An 8,222-nucleotide genomic window follows, 5' to 3' on the forward strand; every position below is an offset into this window, starting at 1 on the left:
ACGAACTGCTGAAACGATAGGCAAGCGCTGCTTCATCACGGGATTTGAAAACTACAGGAAGAAGTAAAAAAAATGCCAGAACATGGCCGCAAAAACTTCGCAGATCTGCAATCTCAAAAAGATAGTAAAAGAAAGACAAAAACAAACTTTTCATTAAATGGTGAAATGTTATATTTTGATTATGAATCTGTATAACTTACTGCTAATTCTATTAGCTGCTTTTAAATAACCTTAAATTAGAGCAACTTTCAGAGTGAGGAGCGTTTTTTGAGAGTGAGGTATAAAAAAAGCAGCTATAAAAAAAATAGGAGTGCAATAATAACCGCCAGGAATTGCTGATGCGGCTATTAATCACTCAAAAAAAATTAAAACTCAAGTGTGAAAAAGTCACTCGAGAAGTGACTGAATGTGATCGAAAGAATGTTCAACAAGAAAACGGTCAGGCAAATTTTGCATAAAAATTCACACAAGTTTTCAACAACTGCTTCAAACTTCCTTCGAGAGCAATTAAATACTTCAAACTTTGGTTAACAACAACTTAAAAGATCTCAAGGAGAGCTTTGCTGACCTGGTGGAGAACTGGATGCATTTGAAGTTGCAACACCCAATTTCTGTTGCATTTCATAGGTGCTCTTGGCAGTATAGTAACCACTGTCAAGTGCAGTAGATCCGAAAAAGGCACAGTTTCCAAAGCATCCACATCTGGTAACGGGCAGTGCTTTCTGAGTTAACGATTCATCTGAACAACGATTAAGAAAAAACAGCCTTTTACTTCGTTGATCTATCAGTCTCAAAAAATAAATCTTTCTTTGAATGTCAGATTGATTTCCAAGTTGCGATCTTGAACTGTTCACACTGATTGGGCCCAATTTAATGCCACCGGATTCGACCCAGTCACCACCTGACCTCTGGTTTCTGTTAGCCAGAAATTGGCGAAGTTGCAGCTTGTCAATTTGGAAGTTGATTCCAAACTCATAGCTCAAGGTGTGTAAATTGCACAAACTGGCTTTGATCGGGCAGATCTGAACAGTTGAAAAAGAGACCAATCAATTCCACAGGTGGAAAATTTCAAAAAGTCTTGAGTAAAAAGTATTTCAATGTTGTTGATAGTTGCGTAATTTAAGCAAAATATATATTTTGAAAATTTGAAAAAAAAGAATTAAAATTGAATAAAAAACATAACCCACTAACGTCGGAAGAATTGCTCTTAAATAACTAGTGGGAGCTCAAATATGTTTCAACCTGCTTCCGTCGGAGGGGGCGGGGTGAGTAACTATAATCACTAAGGGCGGCTTCAAATGACTAGAGGTTAATATATACCAATACAACCAATAAAAAATTACATCAATATAGCAAAATTACATCAAGTGAAAAAATTACATCAAAATAGAACAGTCAATATAGAAAACATTACACCAATAAAAAATTTAACGTGAAAAAAATTACATAATTATCGAAAAATCAATAGAGAACAGTCACTAAACCTTCTAATTGTAATTTGAATTCCTTTGAAGATAACTTTATCAAAACAGAAGAAACAGATTCCATTTTTATAGATAGAACCAAGGGACAACAAAGATAACAAAAGGTAACATTAACCCTAATGCAGCCAACAACTTCCCACAAATTCTTGCAAACGAATGGCGTCAAAAGCGTTGAAACATTAGCTGACAACTTATTCAGTTTCTGCCAACTTAGAAAGTCAATCAAACCTGCCCCCACTCAAATTAAGTTAAACGACGACAAAGCACCAAACAGTCGGACGAACTGCTGAAACGATAGGCAAGCGCTGCTTCATCACGGGATTTGAAAACTACAGGAAGAAGTAAAAAAAATGCCAGAACATGGCCGCAAAAACTTCGCAGATCTGCAATCTCAAAAAGATAGTAAAAGAAAGACAAAAACAAACTTTTCATTAAATGGTGAAATGTTATATTTTGATTATGAATCTGTATAACTTACTGCTAATTCTATTAGCTGCTTTTAAATAACCTTAAATTAGAGCAACTTTCAGAGTGAGGAGCGTTTTTTGAGAGTGAGGTAGGTCACGCGTGACCAAACAATTAATCACGCAAATGAACAAAAAACGCGCTCCAATAAGAGTGAAAAATGACGTCACGCACGCAATTCAGTTGAAATTGCATGAAACAATGAACTAACAGTGGCTGTGACATCATATGGTCGTAACAAAAATCTTGAACAAAACAAAAAAAAGCCGGAAGAACTCCGGAAGCGACTCGAAGCGTCAAAACTTCACAAAAACCCCTTATTGAATCTGAGGCCATTACCTTAACTCATTACCTCCTCAGGTCTGATCTAAAAATTGGTGAAATTTGAACCATAGTCACCAAGAGAAACAAAATGCAGCGAAATTTTATATTATTGAAAACGTTTGTTAACATTGAAAATCCAAAAAAATTAGAACGGTCAGAATACTGATAAGCTGAAAAAACAGACACGGCTATCAATTGCCGTCAAATAATTCGTGATTCCAATCTCAAAAAGATCGCGAAAGCAACCTGAAGATAATAATAATAATAACTTAAAAACTAAGTAAAATTTTTCAAAAAAATGCTCCAATTTAAGAGTCAGAAAACCACTACAATTAGAATTTCTAATCACTGCAATTAAGATAAAAAACAAATATTTATTCCTTGTTGTATATATGCTAGACAACATGATTCATACTAATTCAAAAATTAAAATAATCATAGAAAAGACACAAGCAACAGAATAATATTCAAAGGCAAAAAATCGTTTAAAAACAATTCCAAGGCCGGAAGAAAAATCAAAAGGTAGTATAAAGTGCAAAGTTTCGAAAAGGCTTTCTAGCAAACTCTCAGTACTGCCTTATTTTGAATGAAATCAATTGCAAACCAAAGAAATGACGAAAATCTAAGAAAAAGCAGAAATCATTCAATTTTTCAACAACTGAAAAAATCAAAATAGCCAGTACAAGTGTGGGTGCCAAGACAAATCTAGAATAATACAAACTAGAATGTGAAGAATGTGGACACAAAGTAAGGAACGCCGTAACGAAGACTAATTCTTGATTTTTGAAAGTTAGAAATCAAATTGAAAAAGAAAAAAAACGAACACATTTATTTCATTGTTCAGCATTCGAGACATAGAAAAGACAACGAGACAACCGAGATAAAGATCCGTCCTCCTGAACAGGACAAAAAAAGAGAAGGCAGAATTCAAAATTACGAAACAGTGAAACGTTTTGCATAAAAAGGTCGAAAAATGTTTAAGACTGCATTTATGAAAAAATTTTAACTGTTTTTCAAAAACTTAAGGTGAAAAAATGATTGAATTTTTATTGAAACGAAATTAAAGTCCCAAAAGTTGCACAACAAGACTATTTCTAGTAATTGAAACCAGAATACTAAGAAAACTAGAACAAAATTTGAAAAAAAACTACCAAAATCGGATTAGCATACGTACAATTTTATAAAACGAAAGTACATCGAGGTAGAAAAGGTAGAAAGAGGCGTTGAGTATATAGATTATCAGATAAAAGTTGCCACATTAACCGATTTTTGACAAAAAGACGGTTAAAAGATCCAAAAATGAAGAAATTAATATAAAAAAGCCAAAAATTAACTAAAAAATCAAGAATTATGTGCCAATTTTTAACTTGAAACGCATTTTCAGGCTCTGCAAAACACTGTGGTATCAATTTTCGAGCTTTACACTTCAAAATGGTATCGAAAAAAAATTATTTCAACAAAAAAACCAAATTACAAGCGAAAATACTGGGCCGCTTAGAAGAAAAAAAACGGCTAAAAACGGTTATCTATATGTGCCATTCAGTCAAAAACTACTTTTCAAAGTCGTAAAGTCATTCACTAAACGCAGCGCTTGATCAAAAAATTTCTCTCGCTCAGAAAAAAATAGTTTACACGGCAATTTTACTCACTTTCGCTTCCAGGACAAAACAGCGTCTGAACGAATAGCACTTCCGGTAAAAAAACCTTAAAAAAACAATACTCCTCTTCGAGTCGTAAAAACCAAGAGAAGGCCAATAATAAACCCAGCTATCGCTGAGCGGCTATTAAAAACTAGAATCATGAAATGGATTCGCCCTGATCTCATTAGAAAAGCACTCAGAACTGTTAATAGATTGAGACTAGAATCCACATAGATGAACCAGAATGGTTCAAAATTCAAAACAAAACACACATTTTCGAGAAAAAATGAACTCAAAGTAAACACGAATAAACAGCTACGAACTAAAACACCGAAAAAAGCTTAAGTTCAACAGAAATTCTATGACACCCGTCGTTACTGCGGTTAAGTACCAAGCCAACAATCAGAACAACAAGCACGCAAAAGCAGCACGGCTGGTTTTGAGAACAAATAGCTTTAAGTCCATAAAAACATTATGTATGAGCTAAACTTGTCAAAAAGAATAATTCATATGCAATTATAGAGCTAAAGAGACTTGACGAGATTGAGTCTACGTAATTGAAACAATAATATCGGTACACATATAACTCATCAGAAAGCCAAGGAAACCAGTCATCAAAAGAAAACATACCCGGCAGATTGCCGGAAAATAGCCGCCGTTGATTCCAATAAGCATGATTGGGATTGAAAGAATAGAAGATATTGAAAAAAAAAGATTTTTGTACAAAAACATTTTTTAAGTCCGATTTATTTTGATGGCATTTCGTAGTTGAACATAACGTACTTCTGTTTCTTAGAGAGAGGCTACAGGGGCTACTATCAATACCAATAAGCATTAGAGATTGTAACTAAGACTTATAGGAACGACGTTCAAATAGCGGGCATCTAAAATTGGGCTTTATGGGTTTATCCCGTTTCTATTTCTGACTTCAATTTTTTATACTGACTCTGTTCATTTTGAGTTGCTTTGCTGAGCAACTGATGTTCAAAATCACTTTTAGCAGAATGAGAGAAGAGAGAAACTAGCCTAGAGAAGTCAAAAAGATTTCGCGCAAAATGTTGAAAAAGCGGGCAAAATGAGGTAAAGCGAAACATTTTTTTATTCGACGAAGTAAAAAAACATAGCAGGACAAGTCCTGAAATACAATTCAAAGAACTGAATGAAAAACTCAGACTCACTCTACCTGACCAGCAGCCAATAGACCAATTGAACAATGCCAGCCAGAACACAAAAATCACCAAAGAATTGAGAAACTAAAAGAATCAAAATTAAACAAAAACTAAAACAAAAACAAAAATTTTAAAACTTTTTCCCTTTAAAAACACCTATTACAAAAATATGTTCAAAGCCAGTTTTTGTTTCTGAAATCGGTCCAGTATTATATCTGCAAGACCTGAAAAATATTCATTTCCCTTGAAGATCGATTAACTCGAAAATGACCAAAAAATTGAAGAAAAAAAAAGAAATCAGTTGCAAGTTATAAGAAAATGTTGCTGAAAATCGTGATAAAAATATCTTCAGAATCATTTCTGTGTCTCTAGAGGCTATCCAGTAACCCAATTCCAAGCCATAAAAAATTCATTGGCTCATAGATCGATAGGCAATAAATTTTAGAAATTTCAAACTTCAAAATAGAAATTCCTTCTATTAAAATGTTGAAAGCCATTCAATTGCCCCCTAGCAACTATTTAATGAAATACTGTCAAGCCATGGATGCGTTTACCTGGCAACTGAGGCAAGAAAAAATAAATAAAATACAAATATTTTTAAAAAAAACTTGAAAAAAATTGCAAAATCTATCAAACAATTTCTAAAAGTCGAAAGGTTAAATTGTTGAAAACAAATCCAATGAAACTAAAAACCATGCAGTAACTTTTTATCAAAACGTGGAAAAAGTTTTCTTGCACTTGAGAATGGACGATTATCAAAAACTGACAAAAACTTTAGTAAACATTAAAAAAATTGCAGATCTTATCAAAAAAATGCTAAAAATCGAGACATTAAAAAGTTAAAAAGCATTCCATTGTTAAAATTTGTGATATTCAAAAGTTGAAACCTATTCCATGGCAACTAAAAATTTTTCAGTAACTTATTATCCAACCCCTAATATGGGTTTCTCGCCCCTGGGACTCAAACACCTTGAAGGATGACAATAAATATGTCAAAAAACATTAATTTGCAACTTTTATCAAAAAATGCTAAAATTCATTATGTCAAAAAGTTGAAAACCGTTCCATTACCACTAGAAACTGTGCAGTAACCTATCATCCAACCCTTTATCAAAACCTAGAGGAGGTTTCGTGACACCTAGGGCTGAAAAACTCAAAAAAAGACAAGCATTTTCAAAAAACCTGAAAAAAATTGCAAAAATTAGTATCATTTTTTGTGTTTGTAGTAGCACGATATATAGCTCATAAAATGGTCATAACAAGCAATTTTGTCTCGCAAAAGGCCTTCATCAGCTTTTCAAAACTTCAACCTAAGACTAATCAAACAAAAATCTCAAAAAAATCACAAAAAAACACGACAAATTGCACCATATTGAGCCGAAAAACTCCTAAAAATGACCTTTTAACCTTTAATTAAGGCTATCCCAGCAGCTGCACCACTATACGCACTTGCAGGACTACTAAAGCCCACTTTGGGCCTCTAATGAAACTTAATGCCCGCTGGGCTTTACCTGTTTATCCCGTTTCGAAATATCAAAGTCATTGAAAAATGTGTGAACACATCTTAAAAAACACAGCGCACCAATACAATTCAAATTCTTTGAATTGTAAAAAAATAGGAGCGCTAAAATAGCCGGGAGAAGATGAGGGCGGCAACTAATAAGTGAACAGATGACGAGAGCTAAGGCGACCTGTCATTAACGTGACCAAGTCGATAGGACAACCAAATGGAGCACAAAAAGAGGCAAAAGTAAAAATAAATGTATTTTTTGGAAACAAGTAGTCCCATAGTTGAAGTCGCCGAAACCGTAAGATGCAAACTAAAACTATAAAATCGCTTCCACTATATCTCATTATGAGGCCAATAAGAACAACCATTAATAAGAAAAAAAAGGTTAATAATGACAACTAGAGAATCGTGCAGTACTTAAAATCACAAAAGTTTTATGAAAAAATACTGCCTAAGTCATACAAACCATTAGCTGCTCTTTCATTAATTTAATATCAGCAACTATCCAGCATTAGAACATGTACATCACCTCAAATTGAAAACCGAAAATTTGCTCAAACACATTTTTCTCAATTAGCTTTTCAACAAATAAATTGAGCTCACTGCAATCTTTTTTTCACAAGACTGAAAACATAGCCAGCTGATTGCCGGAAAAAAGCCGCGATAGACGCTTGTGGTCTTCCAGGACATGAAACAACTAAAGAAATAAGATTCACAGATTGACCGCCAGTCAATAAATAGACCACTAGACTTTTTGGGTTAGATTCGTACTGTCATTTTTATGAGACACATACGCTCTATAAGGAAAAACTCAAACAGAGCTTTTTCAAAATAATATTGGAATTCAAAAAATCAAGAATCTAATAACACAAGAATTAGTGCATATACGTTTGGCACTACTTAGATGAACACTATAAATCTTTAACTAGTAAATTTTCATAAAAATTGAAGTTCATTACCCGATTTCAGAAGTCATTTTGAGTGAGGTCAGTCAGAAACAAATGACGTCACGTACAAAAATTTGAAATGCAAAGCGGTAGAAGTCACTGCAATTGCCAAAGTCAATTTCAAGAAGTCAGGTCGCAAGAATCATTGACGGAGACGACGAATTAAAAAACAGCAGGACAAGTCCTGACGTGCAATTCAAAGAACTTTCATTGACTAAACAAAAACTAGATCTAGAACGGACTATGAGTGAAATGGGAAAACTATTTCCAAAAAAAATCTGATCGCTCAAATTTTGAAAAAAAACTGAAAATTAATTTCAAAATGCGGAATGTGAACAACAAAACCACTAGCGAGAACGAGAAATTTGGTCTTTTATAGAGTTAAAGAGACTTGACGTTAATTAGTTTACGTAATTGAAACAATAATATGGGTACACATATAACCCATCAGGAAACCAATGAAAACAGTCATCAAAAATAATAAGTGAACAGATAAAGAAAGCTAATTAAAAATTGAAACAAACTGCTTTAAAATGCTGCACGTGAATAAAAAATTTCGCTCGCTTACAGAGTTTTTTTGCATCTAAACTTCTCGCTCTCTAGAAAACAGCGATATGAACAAAAAACCACTCCCTTTTCGCTTTTCAAAAACCACTCTTCATTTTGTTCAGCAACAAAATCAC

At 33.6% G+C, this 8,222-nt stretch overlaps 1 protein-coding gene across 1 annotated transcript in view; it reads right to left on the minus strand.

Annotated features, from left to right (window-relative positions):
• LOC142350615 (uncharacterized) overlaps positions 1-8,222 on the minus strand; it is a 126,994-nt gene that overhangs the window by 69,624 nt on the left and 49,148 nt on the right. The window lies entirely within an intron of this gene.

Source organism: Convolutriloba macropyga, chromosome 1 (assembly GCF_964194025.1).
Source record: "Convolutriloba macropyga chromosome 1, txConMacr16.3, whole genome shotgun sequence".
Lineage (NCBI taxonomy): Eukaryota > Metazoa > Xenacoelomorpha > Acoela > Convolutidae > Convolutriloba > Convolutriloba macropyga.